At 41.6% G+C, this 20,245-nt stretch overlaps 1 long non-coding RNA gene across 5 annotated transcripts in view; it reads right to left on the reverse strand.

The window, feature by feature from the left end:
* Positions 1-10,780: 10,780 nt before the first annotated feature.
* Positions 10,781-20,245, reverse strand: part of LOC107196234 — a 107,609-nt gene continuing 98,144 nt past the window's right edge. For 4 of the 5 annotated variants that reach the window (XR_003048433.1, XR_001517611.2, XR_003048430.1 and 1 more), the window contains 4 exons: positions 19,833-19,983; positions 19,533-19,637; positions 14,235-14,330; positions 10,781-10,841 (listed from right to left, as the gene is read on the reverse strand). This is a non-coding gene — a long non-coding RNA (uncharacterized LOC107196234). The remainder of the gene's footprint in view (positions 10,842-14,234; positions 14,331-19,532; positions 19,638-19,832; positions 19,984-20,245) is intronic. The other variant, XR_003048432.1, reaches the window with a different exon arrangement.

Here is a 20,245-nt window from a genome sequence, read left to right on the forward strand (position 1 = left end):
TGACCTCTATGATTGCCTTTTGCGAATTTTCCTGCACTGCAACCATCCTCTCTGGAAAGAGATGTCAGTGTCTTTCCTTGGGTGCTGAGCTGCCCTAGTGATGCTATTCTTCAGTTACTGGCTTTTCTTGAATTTCTGGGCCCTGTGGTTTTTCACTCCCCAGCAAGCCATTCTCCATCCCACGTCAGAATAAAATCCTGGTCCCTGGATCATTAGAAGGGAAATCTTTTCTCCCAGGAGGACCTAGGGCCTTGCATATCATTCCCCACAGGAAAAGTCCCCCTCACTCCAGAGGGAAAAGAGGCCTAAGCCTCCCTGGGAGTTTCATTTTCCCATGAGGCTTTGCTGCCAATTTGGAGAAAATTCCTGGGCCCCAAGTGAACTTGGCTAGTTCTGCTTTTTTCCCTCCAAGCCTCTTTCCTATCCTGCTAGTTTCTGGCCTATGCCAGAGCTAGTCCATAAAGACGGATTGTTTTTTAATCATTAGTTACGTTTCTGAGTGTTTAGACTTACTTCCTGATCCCAACTGTGAGAATTAAATCAAACCAGTCCTGGTAAGGAGACTAGAATTTCCTATACTTTGCCACTTTGCCTTGACATCTCCTCACCCCTCCCCGCAAAGTTCTGTGTTTGAGAAAACTCTGTAGAGGTAGGAACCAAGTCCACTACTGCATCATGGCCAGAAGGATGCTGGTGAGCTGTCTACTACCTCCAGGAAGGTGCCTCTGCCCGGTTGGGCACCCTCTGCTGGGCTCCAGTGTTGCCCTGTGCAGACTCTAACATCACACTTGCCACGCTGTGCTCTGTCTACTCATCTGCCAACCCCAGAAGACAGAGGGAGGTTTTTGAGGAGAGAGCCACAGTCTCAGTGTCACTAGTCTGCTCAGAATAGAGCAGAGGGCCTAACTGGAGCAGGTGCCCAGTAAATAAATACTGGTCAAATGAATGGACATAAATGTAGTCAAGTAAACTCTAATATGTTGCCCAAGTGAAAACAAATAACTGAGAGAGAATTGGGTCAGCCAGTTTATTGGCCCCTGCTGGCATGTGCCCCTCACAGTCAGGCTCAGAGTCGCCCCTCACAGTCCCAGCCCTGACCTTACCTATCCCAGCAGGGTCCACTCGGCATCTTCTATCTTGCTGCAAAGAGCAGGCAGTCAGTAGGGCTGGGGGAGCCCCATTCTCCTGTGCCTACAGAGCCAAAGACTGTCTCCACCCCAGCCATATTGGCCAAGTCCTCACTGATGGGCATCTGCCTCGGTTCCTCTGCTGAGTACTTCGGCTCCTTGCTGAACCTGAAGACCTGCCCTAAGCCCCAGTGTGTTTGGATCAGGTCCTGTCTCCCTGCCCCGCTTTTGTCTGGCCCTTCCATCAGAGGCGATAAACAGTCCCCTCCTCCTACCAGTTGCTGGTAGGCTTTTGTTGCGAATGTTTCAGCATTTGGCAATGAACCTCCAAGCCCCAGATTTCCAGTGTTCCCAAGCCCCCGTTGCCACACTGAAAAGATACCAGCACCTGCACGGACCACACCCACATTTCCTCACCACTTTTGACAGTGCCTGAGCCTTCTCAGCAGCTTTTGAAGGGACCTGTCTCTATAGCCCCAGCTGCCTCCTTGTCTCCACCATTCCAACTTGCTAAGGATGCAGACTAGCCCACAACCGAGCCCATCCATGATACTGCCAGGAGACTGGAATCTGGTCCCTCAAACCCACAGAAGACAAAGCACTGAGCATTAAATGGAAGCTCTGCCAAGATCGTCCCTATGTCAGATTTAACGAGGCTACTGTCACAAACCCTCCTCATTGCCTCCCATCACCACTCAATTACACTGGTCAAAAGCAGCTCTTCCTGGAAGAGACACTTTTCCTTATACATCATTGAGATTTGAGTGGATAGCTCTCACCAGAGTACTAAATGACATTGTCGTAAACTGACCTCACATCAATACCTCCTTAGTAACAGTCACCATTTCCAGCAGTGGGAGCCTCTCTGAACTACTCTCCTTAGGGCCCACGTCTCAGGGGAGCCTCATGGGAAAGGCTTCATTGTGAAAAATTCCTCTGGCACTTCAGGTTACAAGTTCCCTTGAATGGGGCCTAAGAAATGCCCATCTATGCTGTAGTACCCTCGATGGCAGCGGGACAAAGACCACTAGCCCAATAATGACATTTTGAGTACCCACCATGTGCCCTACCCTGTGCCTGACCCTTCTCACTTACTCCTCAGAAATATGTTACAGAAGGTTGAAGTGACTTGCCTAAGGTCACACACAATAAAGGGAAAAGAATCAGGATTATGACCCAGGTCTCTCTGACCCCAATGTCTTCGCTCTCATTGCCACTTAGATTATCTCTCTGTCCTTGGGCTGGCTCAACCTGTGTGAATCAGACGCTTCAAAGCAACACAGAAAGATGGAGTCCATGATGATTTAAGATGTAGGAAGATGGAAAGAGGGCATCCCTGGCTTCCCAGAACAGAACAACCTCAGGGGCTCTCTGTGGGTAGGTAAGTGTGAGCCAGCTACTTAGGATCCAAACTTAAATATGTTGCTAGCAGTGGCCGTGTTTCTCTGGTTGCTCAGCAGACTGAGCTCCTCAAAGGTAGGTACTGGGTCTGATTCATTTCAGGATACACTGTAGCATGAAGTACAGGGCTTGAGACAGACTAGAGGTTTGGGCTGGAGTCCTGATGAGCACCACGGAGAGCGCTGAAGGCTTATAGGGACTCAGAGAGAAAATGGTCACTTTTGAGCTGGGATTTGTAGCATAGATCTGATGTTACACAGGTGAATAAAGGGGAAAAGATGCTCCAGGTAAACGAATGAGTATAAGCAAAGGTACGAAGTCAGAGCAAAGGCTCAGAGAGTCCTAGGGTAACAGCAAAGTCCAAATCTGGCTGGAGCGCACCGTGCGTGGGGAAGATAAGATGAACTGTTGAGGGGGAGGTTGGGGCCCGATTGCGCATGATGAAATTGCAGCATTCACGGTCACTGACAACTGAGCAGCCACCATGGGTCAAGTGCTGGGCCAGATGCTCTACATTTATTATTATCTCTTCAATCCTCGCAACAGCTCCATGAGGCATTATTATCTCCCTTTGACAGATGAAAAAACAGAGGTTCAGAAAGAAAAGTATAGTAATTGTCTAAAGCCACATATGAGATAAAGCGGACATTCAAACTCAGATCTGCTTGGATCTAAAGCCAACCATCTTCCCTACTGTTCTACACTGAAGGGATGAATTAGGGAAGGCCCTGAACGTCAGGTGGAGGAGGTCCTGCTCCTGGGAGGTGATAGAAAGCAGGGCAGTAGGTTGAAAGAGTGAAATCTGAGAATGGGGAAACACTCCCAGCTTTTACCAGTGGCAATTAATGATATTATCAAAATGGTTTAAACTTGGACAGCATCTGGGATCTTGGGTTTTATGAGGACCAGAGGGATGTGAAGAGCAGGAGTCTCTAGGAAGCCAAACCTTATAGAAAGGCTAAGAGGTGAATTTCTGTAGAACTGTTTCTAGCATGGTCTGGTAGCAGCCAAATGGAGGATAAACACAAGCCCTTAAAATATGATATGCAATGATCAGCAATGAGTTTCCTATATAATTAAATCACGGCTGTTGGAAATATGCCAATTTTTATCTAAATGCTTTGATCCTTCTGATTGAGCGGCCCTTTGGAAAACTGTCCTGAGTCTGTAGCCTTGTGTCTATTTGGGCCACAGAGACTGCTTTTATAATTGTCCCAGGCATAGGCCTCCTGTGATGGCATTTCTTTGTACCTCCCAGGGTCAAGATGGCAGAGGCTTGCAGGGCTGTTGGATAGGATTCCATGGCTCCCTCTCCAGATATCATGCTATTCACCTACGACACTGGCCTGTTGTCTAGCAAATGCAAGCTCAAGTACACCAGAGCTGCAAATGAACCTGCTGTCCAAAAGGGTAGGCCTACAGAAAGCTCCCACCTGTAAAGGCCCAGTGAAACGTGAAACATTTGGACAGTGTGTTCAATCTGTACCTTACAGCAGGCTGCCTTAGACTGGAAAGGGCTGGACAGAGCATGTAGGCCAAGCCCACGTGCTGCCAATGGCGAAAGTAAGAGGGTCCAGGGAGGGCAGCCCTGCCCGCAGGTCACTGGGCTCATAAGTTCTTAAGAATAATGCTACTTCCTTCAGACGAGTTGTTTTGAGTCCAAATCACCTAAAAACAGAAGTGTTGCCTGATTTTGCTCTATAGACATTCTTTAGCTTCCTCACCTAATAACAATAATAGTGATACATCATGTTCCTAAAACATTTGACAACAGCTTGCACATGCAGTTTCCCCTAGAATCTTCACAAGCACCCTATGAGGCCAGCAGAGCATAGATTTTAAAGTCTATTTCCACTAAGGAGAAAACAGGCACCAAGGAGCTAAGAAACTCACCTAAGTTCAAGTGGTAGAACGCAAACTTGAACTGAATAATTCTATTGCAAACCCAGCGCTCTCTCTGCTCCCTTCGCCTTCTCTGCAAAAGGCACCAGTGAAATGGTCTTTGGCAAAACTGAATTGTGGTATTTTCCAAGCTGTTCTCACTTGAGATAAAGTATTTGCCTGTGACGTTGTCTCCTCAGCAGCTTCCTGGAGACGACGCCCTCCACCACCTGCACCCAGCACAACTGCTCTGAGTCCCAGCTAATGCCTCACTCTGCTCCAGATACTTGGGACTTGAGCTTGCTCTTCCATCCTTCTCTCTGGGGAAGATTCACATGCAAATAAAGGGGGACATTTGTATTTGCATCTGGGGACATGCAGCCAAATCAAATACCATGACCACATTAACGAAATATTACAGGCATTTCCTTTCCAGTTTTTCTGCCTGTCACCCACTCAATCTGGTTGGTGTAGAATGGCCATGCAAGAATGTGATAATTTTTTTTCCTTCCCAAACTGGGATTTAGCAAGAATAGAGAAAGACCGGAGTGAGAGAGTTAACCCTTGAAATGTTTGCTTTTACTGGGCCAAGTGTCTGTGGGAAGGCGTTAGGGTCATTCAGAATGGAGCTATCGCTAGAGGGGAAATCTAGGCATGATGTGGATTTTTTGAGGCAGGCTTAGTCCCAAATCCATGGCTGGGCCACATACCATCTTTATTATGTTTCAGGTTACTAAGAGGCAGATGGGCCAAGAGATAGAAGAAACTCTTTGTGAAGGAAGAGGTTTGAACTTAGTTGCTGTTTGGCTGCTTAAAAGCATGATATTTTTCCCACACGGAATCTGGCTCTAAGGACACTGAATGGGTGTGTGCTCTGGGCTTATGACATGGTTGATCAGCTGTAGGCATGAAGCAGGCATGGGCAAGACCCACATGAAACCCTCAATTGGGCTGGAAGAAGAACAATTCCTACCCTGACTAGAAGGCCTTTCAGCTCTCGGATCAAAGAGCTCGAATTAAAGGCCTGGGTGCTGGGAGGTTTTGAGTGAGAAGGGAGCTAAGGTTGGGATGGGTCAACTCCCTCATTCTGAAGCTAGAGGAACCCAGGCCCAGAGAGGGGCAGGACTTGTGCTAAACCAAGAGCAAGGCAGGACAAAGCTGTGGCCAGGGATTCAGCTGCTCTAGGCCACCTCCCACCACTTGGGCCACAGAGCTAGGGATGCACAAGCTGCCTCCCTTATCCCTTGTAGACTGCCCCTGGGGGAGCCCTTCCCCCAGGCCTAGGAGGAAGAACCTGATGGCACAGATGGCAGTGTCCCCAGCAAAGCAGAGTTATGAGCAGATCTAGAACCTGTTTGACATGGAAATGAGAAGAGCCACCTCCTGACAAGCCCTTTCCCACTGGACTGGCTCTTCCTTGTCACATACGCCCTGTTCAAGTTCCTCAACTCTGAGTTTTGGTCCTAGGGCCATGCTCAACCAGGACTTTCTGTGGGTCTGATGGGCCCACATTTAACTCTAGGCAGCAACCTTCTAAATGATGGGGCAAATGGGCAGCCTTTGGAACGAGGTTTTTGAGTGAGTGAGTGACGAACTGGGCCTATCTTTCTGGTGAGTGTGTGGGGAGAGGGAGAGAACCCACGTGCAGGGGTTCTTAGGCTTTGTAGTGTGAAGTGACTTAAAATGAGGGTGAGACTTTCCTGACGGAAATGAAGCAGCACCTGAAGGTTGCCTTGGGTGCCAAGCAGACCATCAGGGCTGTGGATTAACTTGGGGAATGTATGCTTTGCAAAGCACTTCCTGACATGCTCCCTCATTTAATTTTCCCAGTGACCCTGAACGGATGTGCATGTGTGTATGTGTGTGTGTAGGTATGGGGGGGAGCATTACCCCCATTTAACTGATGACGAAACCAACTCTCAGAGAGCTTAAGTAACTCCTATGGTCACACAGCCAGCATGTGGCAGAGCTAGGACCCGAACCCAGGTCTTCAGCCTCCCTTATCCCATTCTCTTTTCATTACGGACATTATAGCTTAGGGAACAGGAGGCAGAGAGACCTTTCAGAGGGCAAATCAGAGGGAAGCATGACTGCTGACATGGCCTCAGCCTCCCGGCATGGGCAATCTGGCTACTCTGAGCTAGACTATGAGGTGGGGGCATGCAGATGGGGGAGACGGTGCTTGTCAGTCTTCTTTTCTCCCACCAATTCATGCCTGCTGCTTGTCTTTCCCCTGTGGACTTCGGCTTCTGGGCGTATTCCTCAGCTCTGCAGCCTGACCCCACTTGGGCCACCCCACGGGGACACAAATGAGAAGCCGATGGATGATGTGTCTTGAGCCTCTACCCATCTTCCAGACCCCAACTTTTATTTTTCTTTTCTGTCCTTTCCAAAGGGGAAGGAAATCTCTTCCCCCTCAGCCCTGAGTGTAAAAAGAACCCCCGGGCCCTCCTTCTGAATTCAAGGGCACAGCTGGCAGGAGGACTTGCAGTGGAAGAACACTACTCCTCCTTGACCATTTATTCAGTCATTTGCGCATCATTCAGTAGACCTTCACTGAGTGAGTGTGGTTCCCGGCCAGCGCCCATGGCAAGCTCTGCCAGGACACAGAGATCAAGACACTCCAGACTTGGCTAGTTCAATAGCCTTTCCCCAGATATTCTTGTTTCAGTTCCATAATCAGGGCTGGCAAGAGTTATCATCCCATTTCATGGAAGAAGGAACTGAGGCTCTTGGTCAGAAGTGACTTATCTGTCCATAATCACAAAGCCAGGTAACTAGCCTAGCTGAGATTTAAGTTTAGTTCTCTCTGTGCCCTAAGCCTATGTTCCTTTGAGTCACCAGGATGGATCTGTTCCAGCCCTTCCCTCATAGCCCTCAGAAGGAAGCAAGCCTGCCAACACCTTGATCTTGGACATCTAGCCTCCAGAATTGGGAGACAATCAATTTCTGTTGTTCAAGCCACCCAGTATGTGCTAGCAAATCAATATACCCATACACAGGGCTCTATCTTCCGTATTGGACCGAGTGCTCCTTGAGGGTAGGAGCCTGACATCAAGCAGTCCAAGGCTTGGTGCCCAGTACATGGTCAGTCAAGAGTTGTTGGAGTGACCTTGCCTGGGGTGGCCGGGGTTTGTGCATACTAGCCTGAGAGGCTGGCTGCCCTGTTCCTCTCAGGAAAAGTCTGGGGGGACCCACCTACTGGCCCCTTTGTCCCTAGATTTTCTGCCAGTCAAACAGGACATCTTTTCTCATGCAATAGGGTATGAGCGGCTGTAGCCACTTGCTGACTATGCAACTAGCAAAGAGCCTGCATAGTCATGTTCCTGGAGACTCCGGGTCACTCTGGGAAATACTCAGTGCCAGTTCCCTTCACTGAACAGTATGGGTGAGGGCCTTGAGAATCAGGTTCTGGACTCACCCTGCCCTAACCTGACAGGAGAGAAACTCTCTGGGGATTGGAGAAGACTTTACAAAGTTGGTGATGTTGGAGCTGCAGCTTGAAGAATGCATAGGAAAGGACAGTGGGGAAAGGGAGAAGAATTCCAGACAATAGGAATTGAATGAACAAGGAAAAGCCATGTGAAGGTACGTGGGATGTTCAGGAACAGAAGCACATCTAGGTTGATTAGAGCACAAGGATTTGGGGAAGGGGTGGCTGAGGATTTCGAGAGCTGAGTAGGAAGTGGAATGTTGGGGTGAGGTGGGCCCTGCACATCAAGCCTAACTTGGAACTTCATTCTGAAGCCAGTGGAGATCCAGGTCTTCTGAGTGGGAGGCATGACTTTGCAGTAGGAAGACTATCTTTCATACTAGGAGCAGTGTCGGGGACAGTCTGGAGCAAGGGAGACAAGTAAGGGGGCTTCTGCCAGCACCCATGTGAGACATAAGTAGTCTGAACTCCAGAACTCAATGGTGAGTGGTGGCTGAGGGAGACTGAGGAGTTTCTAACTGGGCAGCTGGGAATATATAGTGGGTCTCCCGGCCAAAACCTAAAAATGTCCAGCCCCTGCCTGTGTGCTCTCCAAGGTCAGAGGAACTTCCATTCCCTCCATAGAGCCCACTGCCAAGTTTATCTCAAGGGCCCAGCACAGAGGGAAGAGTCTCTCAGGAAAGGTTTGTAGACTAAATTAATTTTCGGAATAAATGAATGCTAAGCTTCTGTTTTAACACTGTAGAAAGACTCTCTGCCCCCGCAAAGACAGAGGGAATGAAGGGTGGGGAGACTTCATCGTGAAAAGCAACTAAGAGTTAAGTCCAAAAGTTCAGAAGCACTAAGAGAAGTCAGTTCCCGATAGCGGAAGAGTTTAAACTTTAGACGTGCAACAGCTCACTGTGATTTACACGGCTGTGCAGAGGGGGGGAGGACAGCTCATCTAAAGCGATCTAACTCATTCAGTAGTGTTAATTTTCGATGGCTTTGCATCAGTTTCAACCTCGTAATACAGAAAGAAAATGCCCTTTCAGGGCCAAGGAAAATGCTGTGTTCAAAATGTCACCCTTTGCCTATTTCCGCAGGCCCCAGGATGAGTATGCACCATGAGCCCTTTTCTGTGAAAGTTCTGCAAAGCCCTCAGGGGCACACGGCATGAGCCCCTTCCTCTAGCAAGAAGTTGTCTCAGAAGGATGCCCACATGGCAAAATCTGTGAGTCCTTGATCCCGCTGTCCTTTGGCATATAAATGGCATCCCATGCCACAAATGAGAGGGCTGATCAGTAAGAAAGGACTTGCAGCTCTTCTGGCATTTGTGCTCAGCAGAGCAGGGAAGGCCTTCAAAGACTGGGGTCCACAAGGGAGTAGCTAGCACAGGCTGATGGTAAAGCTGTGAGTACAACCCGGAGCTCTTGACCCCTGGGCCTAGGCTCCTTCCTCTGGACCATGCTGCCTGCCTCTCAGGCTAGACCCACAGATCCAACTAGTCTGACCATCTTGAAAGAACTGTCTAGTCAAGTCAGTGACCATTAATTTGGCTAATTCCTTTTATTTACCGAAATGATCAGTTGTTTGCATTGGACAGGAAATGAGTCTAAATAGACTAGTTGTTTAAATAGGTCCTCGACTATCATTGGCATGGAGTGCTTTGTGATTTAGAATCGGGGGTTGTCTGTCACAGTTAAATAGCCCATCGAAGAGCAAGAGATTAAGAATAGACCTAAGTGGCACATCAGACAATGGGTTACTATTCTGCAATAAAAAGAAATGTGCTATCAAGCCATGAAAAGACATGGAGGAATCTTAAATGCATATTGCTAAGTGAAAGAAGTCAGTCTGAAAAGGCTACGTAGTGTATAGTTCAATTTATATGACACTCTGGAAAAGGCAAAACTATGGAGACAAAAAATAAAGTAAAAAGATCACTGTTTGCCAGGAATTTGAGGAGAGTGGGGGAGTGATGAAGGGGTGAAGTACAAGGGATAGTTCGGGCAGTGAAACTATTCTGTATGATTTTGTAATGGTGGATACATGACACTGCATTTGTCAAAAACCACAGAATTATACAACACAGAGGATGAACCGTAATGTAAACTGTAGACTTAAGTTAATGATCATGCATCAGTATTGGTTGCATAAGTATTGGTTCAATAGTGATCAACTGTAACAAATGTACCACCTCCAATATAAGATGTTAATAACAGGGGAAACAGTATACAGGGACTCTCTGTACTTTCTGCTTGCTTCTTCTGTAAACCTAAAACTGCTCTAAAAAGTAAAGTCTTGTAATTATTAAAAATAATAATAATAGGCCTCAGTGTCCAGATATAGAAGGAAGTAGTACAGGGCTGGAAAGCTTCTGTTCCATAATAGCCAAAAAGGCAAATGCCTGGCAGACTCTGGAACCCTGGCTACAGGTCTGTACTGACCCATGTGAATGAACATGGAACAATTCAGTCGTGTATTTAAATATTTAGGAACAGCCATCTATAGGTATCACGCAGTCATGGTCTTCTGTGATATGCTGTATGAATCTAAACAATAACCCCAGAACCATACAAAATGGAAAAAGCAAGACGAACTAGAAACTCACAGGATAATCAACAATCTATGGTCATCGAAACACTTCAAAATGTTTCCTTTCAATGTAGATCAACTGCATTAATTCCTATGATTTTCTCACTAAAGGCAGAGGATGTGGGTATATACCAAGAAGTGGAACTCTCTCACTGTTCTTCCCAGCCTAGGTTTTTGTGCTAAGTCCTTGAGTTCCTAGAACCTGGAGCAAACGAACAGGTATGACAATAAAAACACAAAAGAACACAATAAGCAAATACCACTAGGTTGATCGTATATGTGCAATTGACAATTATGGAACACAGCACTCAGAGTAAATTCTACACACAGTTCAAAGTACTTCACCATAAGTATTATTAGTTCTGACCTTTGCTGAGTTAGATGCCTGGAAGTGGGACCATTTTCAGGACGTTGAAGAGATCCTTCAAAAACAAAAACGAACAAACAAAAGCCCAAGAAAACATTTTTTTTTCATGAGAGAGAAGACTTGGTATTACAAAGATGGCAATTCTTCCAAAATTAATCCATAAATTTATTTCAACTCCAATAAAAATCCTAACAGATTTTTTTCATCAAACTTAACAAGCTGACCATAAAATTTATATGGAAGAACAAAGGGCCAAGGGCAGTTAAAACACTCACGAAAAAGAATGAAAGAATGAGCAGGGATGCTCACGCTACCAGATAGCAATATTTATTATAAGCCTATAGTAATAAAACCATGTGGTATAGGCATAAGGAAAAAATAAAGCAGACCATTGAAACAGAAGAGCCAGCTCAGAAAGTGACCCACAAATGTAGGAAAACTTGATATAGGACAATGACAGAATGGTAGACACATAGGGAAAGGTTAGGCTATTTAATAAACTTAGATAATTTGATAACCATGTGAGAAAAAAAGTAAATCCCTAGATCAAAAAAATAAAATAAGTTCAAGGTGAATTATAAAGCAATATGTAAAAGAAAACCATTAAATTTAAGGAACACACAGAAGACTACATTTATGGTAAGATAGGATTCCTTAAGAGAAAAAAACACGAGCCATACTTGAAAAATATTAATAAATTGGATTTTTTAAAATTAAAACATTTATATGGCAAAGGCAACATGAAGTTCAAAGACAGCTGTAGATTGGGTATTTGTAGATATTTTCAACAGACTTAACTGGAAAGCAATCACATTTATAATATCTTAAAACTTCCTCAGATCAAAAAGCAAGACAGACAACCCGATTGAAGTGGGCAAAACTGTTAACAGGCACTACACAGAGGGTAAGAACTGAAAGGCCACTAAAGATATGAAAAGTCAGTCAACTCCCTAGTAATCAGAGAAATACAAATTCAAGCAAGAAGACACATTTCATATCCATTTGGCAAAATATTAAAATCTAACTATCGGGAATTTTGATGGTGTGAATGCGGACTGCTGCTGGAAGCACAAACTGACATAAACACTCGGGAGACCAACCTGACAATGCCTAGTAGATAACTGCTCACAATTTCCTAAAGTGAAAGCTTAGATAGTATGCTTGAGACCTTTCTTCTTCTCTAAGTTAAGCACTTAATGCTAAACATGTCTCTGGAAGCACTGTTTTAGCTGTACCCTATACATTTTGCAATGTGTTTTCATTTTTATTTAGTTCAAAACATTTTCTATTTTTTCTCAAAATTTGTTCTTTGACCCATGGGTTATTTAGAAATGTGTTGCTTAATATCCATATATTGATATCATTAAGAGAGTGAAAAGATGACCTATAAAATGGGAGAAAATACTTGTAAATCATATACCTGACAAGGGATTTGTATCTACAATACATAAAGAACTCCTACAACTCAACAAAAATACAAATAACCATATTAAAAACGTGCCAAGGGTCTGAACAGATACTGCTTCAAAGAAGATATACAAATAACCAATAAGCACAGGGAGTGCTGTTCAACATCCATAGTCATCAGGAAAATGTAAATCAAAATCATAATATCACTTCATACATACTAGGATGGCTAGAATAAAAAAGTCAGATGACAACATGTGTTAGGGAGGATGTGGAGAAATCAGAACCCTCATGCAATGTTGATGGGAATGTAAAATGGTGCAGTTGCTTTGGAAAAACAATGTGGCAGTTCCTTAAACAATTAAATCAAGGGTTACAATACAATCCAGCTAATTCCATTCTTTCATATATACTCGATGAGAATATATGTCCACGCAGAAACTTGTACATGAATAATTATTGCAGCATTATTCATTATAGCCAAAGGGTGGAAACAATTCAAATAACTATCAATGGTTGAATGAATAAACAAAATGTGGTTTATCTATATAATGAATATTATTTGACCATAAAGAAAGGAATAAAGCCCTGATACACACTGCAATATGGATGAATGTTGAAAACGTTCCGTTAAGTGAAAGACGCCAGTAGCCAAAGACTGTGCTATTCCATTCATATAAAAGTTAAGAGTAGAGAAATCTATAGAGACAGAAAGTAGATTATTGTTTGCTGAGGTCTGGGCGGGGTGGCGAGGTAGAGAGATGATAGCTAAAGGATCCAGAGTTTCTTCGTGAGGTGATGAAAATGTTTTCAAATTGACTGTAGTGATGGTTGCACATACCTGTGAATATGCTAAACCCCATCGAATTATATACTTTAAATGGGTGAATTGTGTGATATTTTCATTATATCTTTAAAGAGCTTTTAAAAAACCATATAGTGATAATTTCTCTGATATCTGTATGTTATCGATTTCTCGTTTGATTGCTTGGCAACCAGAGAACATCCCATACATGATTTAAGTTCTCTTAAATTTATGGAGATTTTTTAATGATCTTTCCTTGTAAATGCTCTGTGTACACTTAAAAATCATGTATATTCTAAGCTTGTTGGATGGAATGTTCTATAAAAGTCAATTAGATCAATTTGGATGATACTATAATTCAAGTATTCTGTATCTTTACTGATTTTCTATTTGTTCTATCAATGACTCAGAGAGGAGTATTGAAATATCCAACTATAATTGTGGGCTTGATTATTTCTTCTTATAGTCCTTTCAGTTTTTACTCCACATATTTGAAGTTTCCCTATTAGATGCACATGCGTTTAGGGCTGTTATGTTCTCTTGATGAACTGACCTCTTTATTATTATAAACTATTCCTCTTTTTCCTTGGTAATATTTCTTGTACCAAAATCTACTTTGCCTGATGTTAATATAGCTATTGCAACTTTCTTTCCATTAGTGTTTCTCTATTTTTTTCTTTTAAACTATATGTCTTTAGATTTAAAGTGAGATTCATATAGAGAACATAGAGTTAAGTCTTGATTTTTTCACCCAAAATGACAATCTTTATCTTTTAATTGGCATATTTAGACCATTTGCATTTAATTAAGTTATTGATTTTGCTGGGTTTTAATCTATAACCTTGCAGTCTGATTTTTATTTGTTCCATTTAGTCTTGTTTTTTTTTCTTTTCTTTTCCTGTATTCTTTTTGACTAAGTAAATATTTTTATGATTCTTTTATCTCCAGTATTGGCTTTAATGACTCTCTTTGTCTCATTTTTATCGGTTATTCTCGGATTTTCAATAAAGTCTTTAATTTAGCACAATCAGGTGATATTATACCATTCTATATATACCCAAAGAACTTAAAACAGCACACTTACCTTTCCCTTTCCTGTTCTTTGTGCTATTGTTATCATACATTTTATTTCTACATATTATGAACACCCCGATACACTGTTATTACTTTTCATTTTAACAGTTTTCATTGAAGAATACAAAAATAACAAAAAAAATGTATTTTATGTGTACTCACATGATTAAAAGTTCCAGTGCTCTTCATACCTTTATTTGATCCAAACTGTCATTTGGTTTGCTGGCCATGAATTCTCTCAGCTTTTGTCTGAAAAGTCTTTATCAAAAAAAAAAAATCACAAGACATCAAGAGAGGAATAAAGAAACAAAGATTCTACAAAACAGAAAAATATTAACAAATGGCAATAGTAAGTCCTTACTTTTCAATAATTACTTTAAATGTAAACAGATTAAATTCATCAATCAAAAGACACAGAGTGGCTGAATGGATAAAAAGATAAGATATAACTATATGCTGTCTCCAAGAGACTCACTTTATCTTTAAAGAAATACATAGGCTGAAAGTTAGAGAAGGAAAAATATATTCCATGCAAATGGTAACCAAAAGAAAGCAAGGGTGGCTATACTTATATCAGACAAAAAAGGCCTTAAGTCAAAAACTCTTAACAAGAGACAAAGAAGGTCACTATATAATGTCAGAGGGGTCAATTCAGCAAGAGGATATAACAATTATAAATATATATGTACCCAACTTTGGAGCACCTAATTATGTAAAGCAAATATTGACAGAACTGAAGAGAGAAATGAACAGCAATACAATAATAGTGGGGGATTTCAATACCCCACTTTCAACAATGGATAGATCATCCAGTCAGATAATCAATAAGGAAAGAGAAGATTTGATTAACACTATAGACCAAATGGATCTAACAGACATATATACAGAACATTCTATCCAACAGCACCAGAACATACACTCTTTTTAAGTACACACAGAACATTTTCCAGAACAGATTACATGTTAGGCCACAAAACAAATCTTAACAAATTTAAGAAGACTGAAATTCTATTAGGTATCTTTTCTGACCACAGAAAATTCACACATATGTGGAAATTAAACAACACATTCTTGAAATAGCCAATAGGTCAAAGAAGAAATCAAAAAGGGAAATGAGAAAACATATCTTGAGACAAATGAAAATGGAAACAAAACATAACAATTTATGGGATGCAGCGAAAGCAGTCCTAAGGGGAAATTCATTGCAATAAATGTCTACATTAAGAAAAAAGAAAGCTCTCAAGTAAACAACCTAACTTTATACCTCAAGGAACTAGAAATAGAACAAGCTAAACCCAAAATTACCAGAAGGAAGGAAATAATAAAGATTAGGGCAGAAATAAATGAATTAGAGGCCAGAAAAATAATAATAAAAATCCTCTTAATTTTTGAAAGATATTTTCACTGGGTTTAGATTTCTAGGATGCCATTTTTTTTCCTTCAGTACATTGAAGATGCCACCACATTGTCTTCTACCTTGCGTGGTTTCCGTCAAGAAGTCTGATGTGATCTTTACTTTCTTTCTTCACGTAATATGGCTCTTTTCCTCTTTTACTATTTCTCTTTTTCAATGTTTTTCAGCAATTTGATTATGATGTGTCATGATGTCATTTTCTTTACATTTATTATGTTGGAGTTTGTTGAGATTCTTGGATAACTAGATACTTGTTTTCATAAAGTTCAAAATTTCTCCGGCCTCATTTAAAAAAAATATATTTTGTCCCTCCTTCCTGACAGTTCAATTGTGCATGTTTGATCACTTTATATTATCCATAGGTCACTCATGCTTTGCTCCATTTTTTCCCCAGTCTTTTCTCTCTGTATTTCATTTGAATAGTTTCTATAGCTAAGACTTCAAGTTATCTAATCTGCAGTTTCTGTTCTGTTAATCCCATCCATATATATTTTTTATTTCATATATTTTTAATCTCTACCAGTTTGATTTGAGCCTTTTTTTATATCTCCCACTTCTCTCTTCATCAAGTTCATTTCTCTTCACCTTCATAATTATACAGAGTGTATTTATAATAGCTATTTTAACATTCTTATCTGCTAATTCCATCATCTTTATCATTTCTAAGAGTCTATTTCTTTTGATTAGTGTTTCTTCTCATTATGAGTCATATTTTCCTGCTTTTTTGTGTAGTCAATACTCTTTGAACATTGTGTATTTCACATTGCTGGGTGCTGGATTTTGTTGTACCCCTTTAAATATTGTTGAATTTTATTATGGAACACAAATTATTTGGAATCGGTTTGATTCTTTCGCATTTCGCTTTTAAGCTTTGTTAGGGCAGATCTATAGCAGCAGCCTTTACTCTAGGGATAATTTAGGCCTATTACTAAGACAATATCTTTTTGAGAAATCTACCTGATATCCTAGGTATTATAGGTCTTTCCACACTGGTTGGTGGGAAAAGTGAACTATTCCCAGCCCTGTGTGAGTTCTGATAGTAGTTCAGTCTACTGATTTCTAGCAGTTCTTTCCATGACCAAGGGTAGTTTTTTTTCATTCATATGCAGATCAGAATTCAGTCAAAGACCCAAGGGGATCCTCTAAGTATCTCTGATGCTCTTTCTGTGTGTACAGATCCTACTTCTCTAGTGTTGTGCCTCACCATTTCTAGCCTTCTGGGCTTTCATGAACCCTTACCTTTGTCTCTCCTATTGAGTGAGATCTCTAGGATTGTGTGGTTTCCCTTTTCCTTCCTGAAGCCTAGATAACGATTCTAGGCAATAAGCTATAACGATCATAGGGCTCACCTTACTTTTTATCCCTCTTTTGGAAATTATCATTTTGTACTTTTGTACTGCCTGTTGTCAAATGTCTGAAAACCACTATTTCATATGGTTTGCTTGATTTCTAGTTGATTAAGATGAAAGATAATCAGTCCTGCTATTCCATCATGGTTAGAAGAGAAAGTCCCATATTAATTTTTATATTTTACAAGCATAAAATGTTTAAAAATAAAAAAAAAATTGGGGAACATCATTCTTTTGTCCCTGACAGTATTTATTTTTGGTTCCATACATCTGGCCATCAAGTAAATAGTGATCTAGACCAATTTCTCAACCTTCAAACTACTGATATTTTGGAAAATTCTTGGACGTAGGGAGCTGTACTGTGCACTGTAGGGTGGTTGGCAGTTGTGACAACCAAAAATGTCTCCAGTCACTGCCAAATGTCCCTAGGGGTGGGGGCTGGGGGAGCAAAATTGCTCCAGTTAAAGACCAAACTTTCAATCTTGTAGCAACCCAGAGACCATCCCTTTTGACGTGAAAGTAAGGGAACCTAAAAAAAAATAAAAGGGGCATATAGAGAGGGCACAGAAGCCAACCTGAAAGTTCCCAATGGCCAAAGCTGAAGCAACTTGAGTGAAGAACAAAAAAATACCCAAAGCATAAAATAAAATCCATTAATTCATACTGATATAAACAAACAAACAAACAAACAAACAAACAAACAAATGTGGGAGAAGGTATTCACTTCCTAATAGGGAAACTCCAGTTAATAGATACAGAAGGAATGAGAATAAAGAAAATCACCATTAGAGTACCACAGTGATGCTATGGGCGGGATCCGCCAAGAGGTGCTGTCATGAGTGGGAAAAGGTTTAAATAGAAACAGTGTGTTTGCATAACCTCAAAGTATTTCCCTTAAAATATTTAGTAATTACAGGAGCGTGGAAGGATATGATAACTTTACGGTGGAGAACCGTGACAGAGAACACTGTGGCCAGGTGATCGAGGTCAGCATCCCCAATAATACATATTGATACTATATATCCCCTGATATTATGGGCTGATAAGGCCACTTCGCCTCTGTGGTAGCCTTCCTCAAAATGCACAATCTCAAGGTAACCACAAGAAAAATTGAGACAAAACTAAACTGAGGGGTATTCTACAAAATAACTGAGTGTTGCTCTTGGAAATGTCGAAATCATAAAAGACAAAGAAAGACTGATGAACTGTCACAGATCGGAGGAGACTAAGGAGATATGATGTGGTATCCAAGACTGGATCCTAGAACAGGAAAACTGCATTGGTGGAAAACCTGGTAAAATCCAAAGAAAGTCTGCAGTTTAATTCACAATATTATACCAAGATTGATTTCTTAGTTCTGAGGACTCTGCAATGGTTATGTAACATGTTAATATGGGGGAAGTTGACTGAAGGGTGTGTGACAGTTCTCCATGGTGTTTTTCCAACTTTTCTGTAATTCTAAAATTATCTCAAAATCAAAATGTTTTAAAACCTGGAGCATCCTTTGGTCTCAACTGTAGATATATATCTGTGTATTATAAAAATCTTATTAGACTAAACATTGCAAGCACAGAATCTCAGAGTCTAGATCACCCAGTTTGATTCCTTCATTTTACCTTCTGGGCAAACTTGGGCCAGGGAAAGAATGGGATCATTCCAAGTTGATGCAAACAGTGGCAGAGCAAGGACTGGAACCCTTTTTCCTGCCCTCAGGTGAGAGTTCTTGTTTTATCTTCCTCATAGTCTCTTGCTCCCGCCTCTAAAATATCTGCAAACATACCCCGAGATGTTTTGTGTACATGTAATGGTGGACATCTGTTCTCTAGAGCAGGGGTCGGCAAACATTTCCTGTAAAGGGCCACATAGTAAATATTTTCATTTCTGCAAGATATGCAGTCTCTGTGGCAACTACTCAACTCTGCTGTTGTAGCAAAAAGCTGTCATGGACCGTGTGTAAACAAATGAGTGTGGCTTTGTGCCAACAAAACTTTACGAAGGCAGGTTGGGGGCAGGATTTGACTGGTGGGCTACAGTTTGCCAGTCCCTGCTCTAGGTCTTTGCGGTAAAAGATTATTTTTTTGTTAGCTCAGGTTCCTGCACCCAAGATGTAGAAGATATAAGCATGTTGCCAGCTGGTCAACAGTACTGGAGAAGAGGTTGTGATGATGCGATTTTCTAAAATGAAGGAAGAATAGCAATAGCAACGTCCTTTGTGTCACATCTGCCCAAGAATAGGACGGTTAAGTAGTATACAGAATGTCAAAGAAAATAAGCTCATAATGGAGAGATGAAGAGCTGCCCCTCTAACATATCATTATGCCTTTCTGGCAAGGTGGGGGCTTTTTGCAGAAATGCCCAGAGCTGTGGAGCTTTCAGGTTTCAAAGACAAAGAATTAAATCTAATTTTAAAATAGTTGGTATTTATGCTAAAATATATACATACACACACATAGAAGAGCACAGTCTTATAATTTAAAGTAGTAGAAAAAAAAGACAGAATAGAAAGAATAATTCTGTTAAGAGAGCATGATCCATTATAACTCTGTTTAGTATTGACAGAAAGCAGGCATGAGCGAGTAGCCTGAAAGTAAGAGAGAGAATATTTTTAAATGCAATGTTTAATGTTATTTCCAAAGAAAATGCTTCCTAACTGAATTAGTCTTTCAATTTTTTTTCCTATTTAATAATGGTTATTACCTATTTTAAAGATGCCCTGTGATGAAAATAGTCTTTTGAGACGAAGTAAAAAACTTCAGTGGTATCTTCCTTTCTCACTTTTTCTCATTCATCTGCAATTCTTAACTACAAAATAAAACAAACAAGAAAAATACTAAATATCCTGAGCATGCGTTTAAATAATTTCTACTCCTGATAGTTTCTTGGCATCGACTTAGTACTTCCATGGGTCTGATTAGCTTGTTGCTTCTCGAGCTAAACATTTCGCACCCAAATTTTGTTTCCTCCTCTATTTTACCAAAACCTTACATGGAGACTCACCTTTTCGTTCCATCGTCAATCCTGATATATGGTGGCTCGGCTGATTAGAGCGACGTGGGCCGCAGGTGCAGTCTGTCCAGGGTTCAGCCAGCAGCCCAACCGTACCACACTCTTGAGTCCTAAGGGACACCTCACTTTTCCTGGGAGGCTGCTGGAATAAATGACAAGAGGGCAGGAAAGAAATTAGTGAGGACTCAAAGCCACATTAACCAAGAATACCAAATTTCCTGGGACAGGCCACCTCCAATGGTTGGCTTCACTGACTACGTCCTAAATACATTTGTTCTAGTCAGATTCTGAGTCTAGAATTTTAATTTCAAGGCTAAGAGACATCAGATCCAGCCAGAAGAGTTGGGATGGGCAGTAAATGGGAATAAACTACGTGAGGCTCCCAAAACCTTGGTCACCTTTCC

This window comes from Pteropus alecto, unplaced genomic scaffold, assembly GCF_000325575.1.
Source record: "Pteropus alecto unplaced genomic scaffold, ASM32557v1 scaffold341, whole genome shotgun sequence".
In the NCBI taxonomy this organism is placed as follows: domain Eukaryota; kingdom Metazoa; phylum Chordata; class Mammalia; order Chiroptera; family Pteropodidae; genus Pteropus; species Pteropus alecto.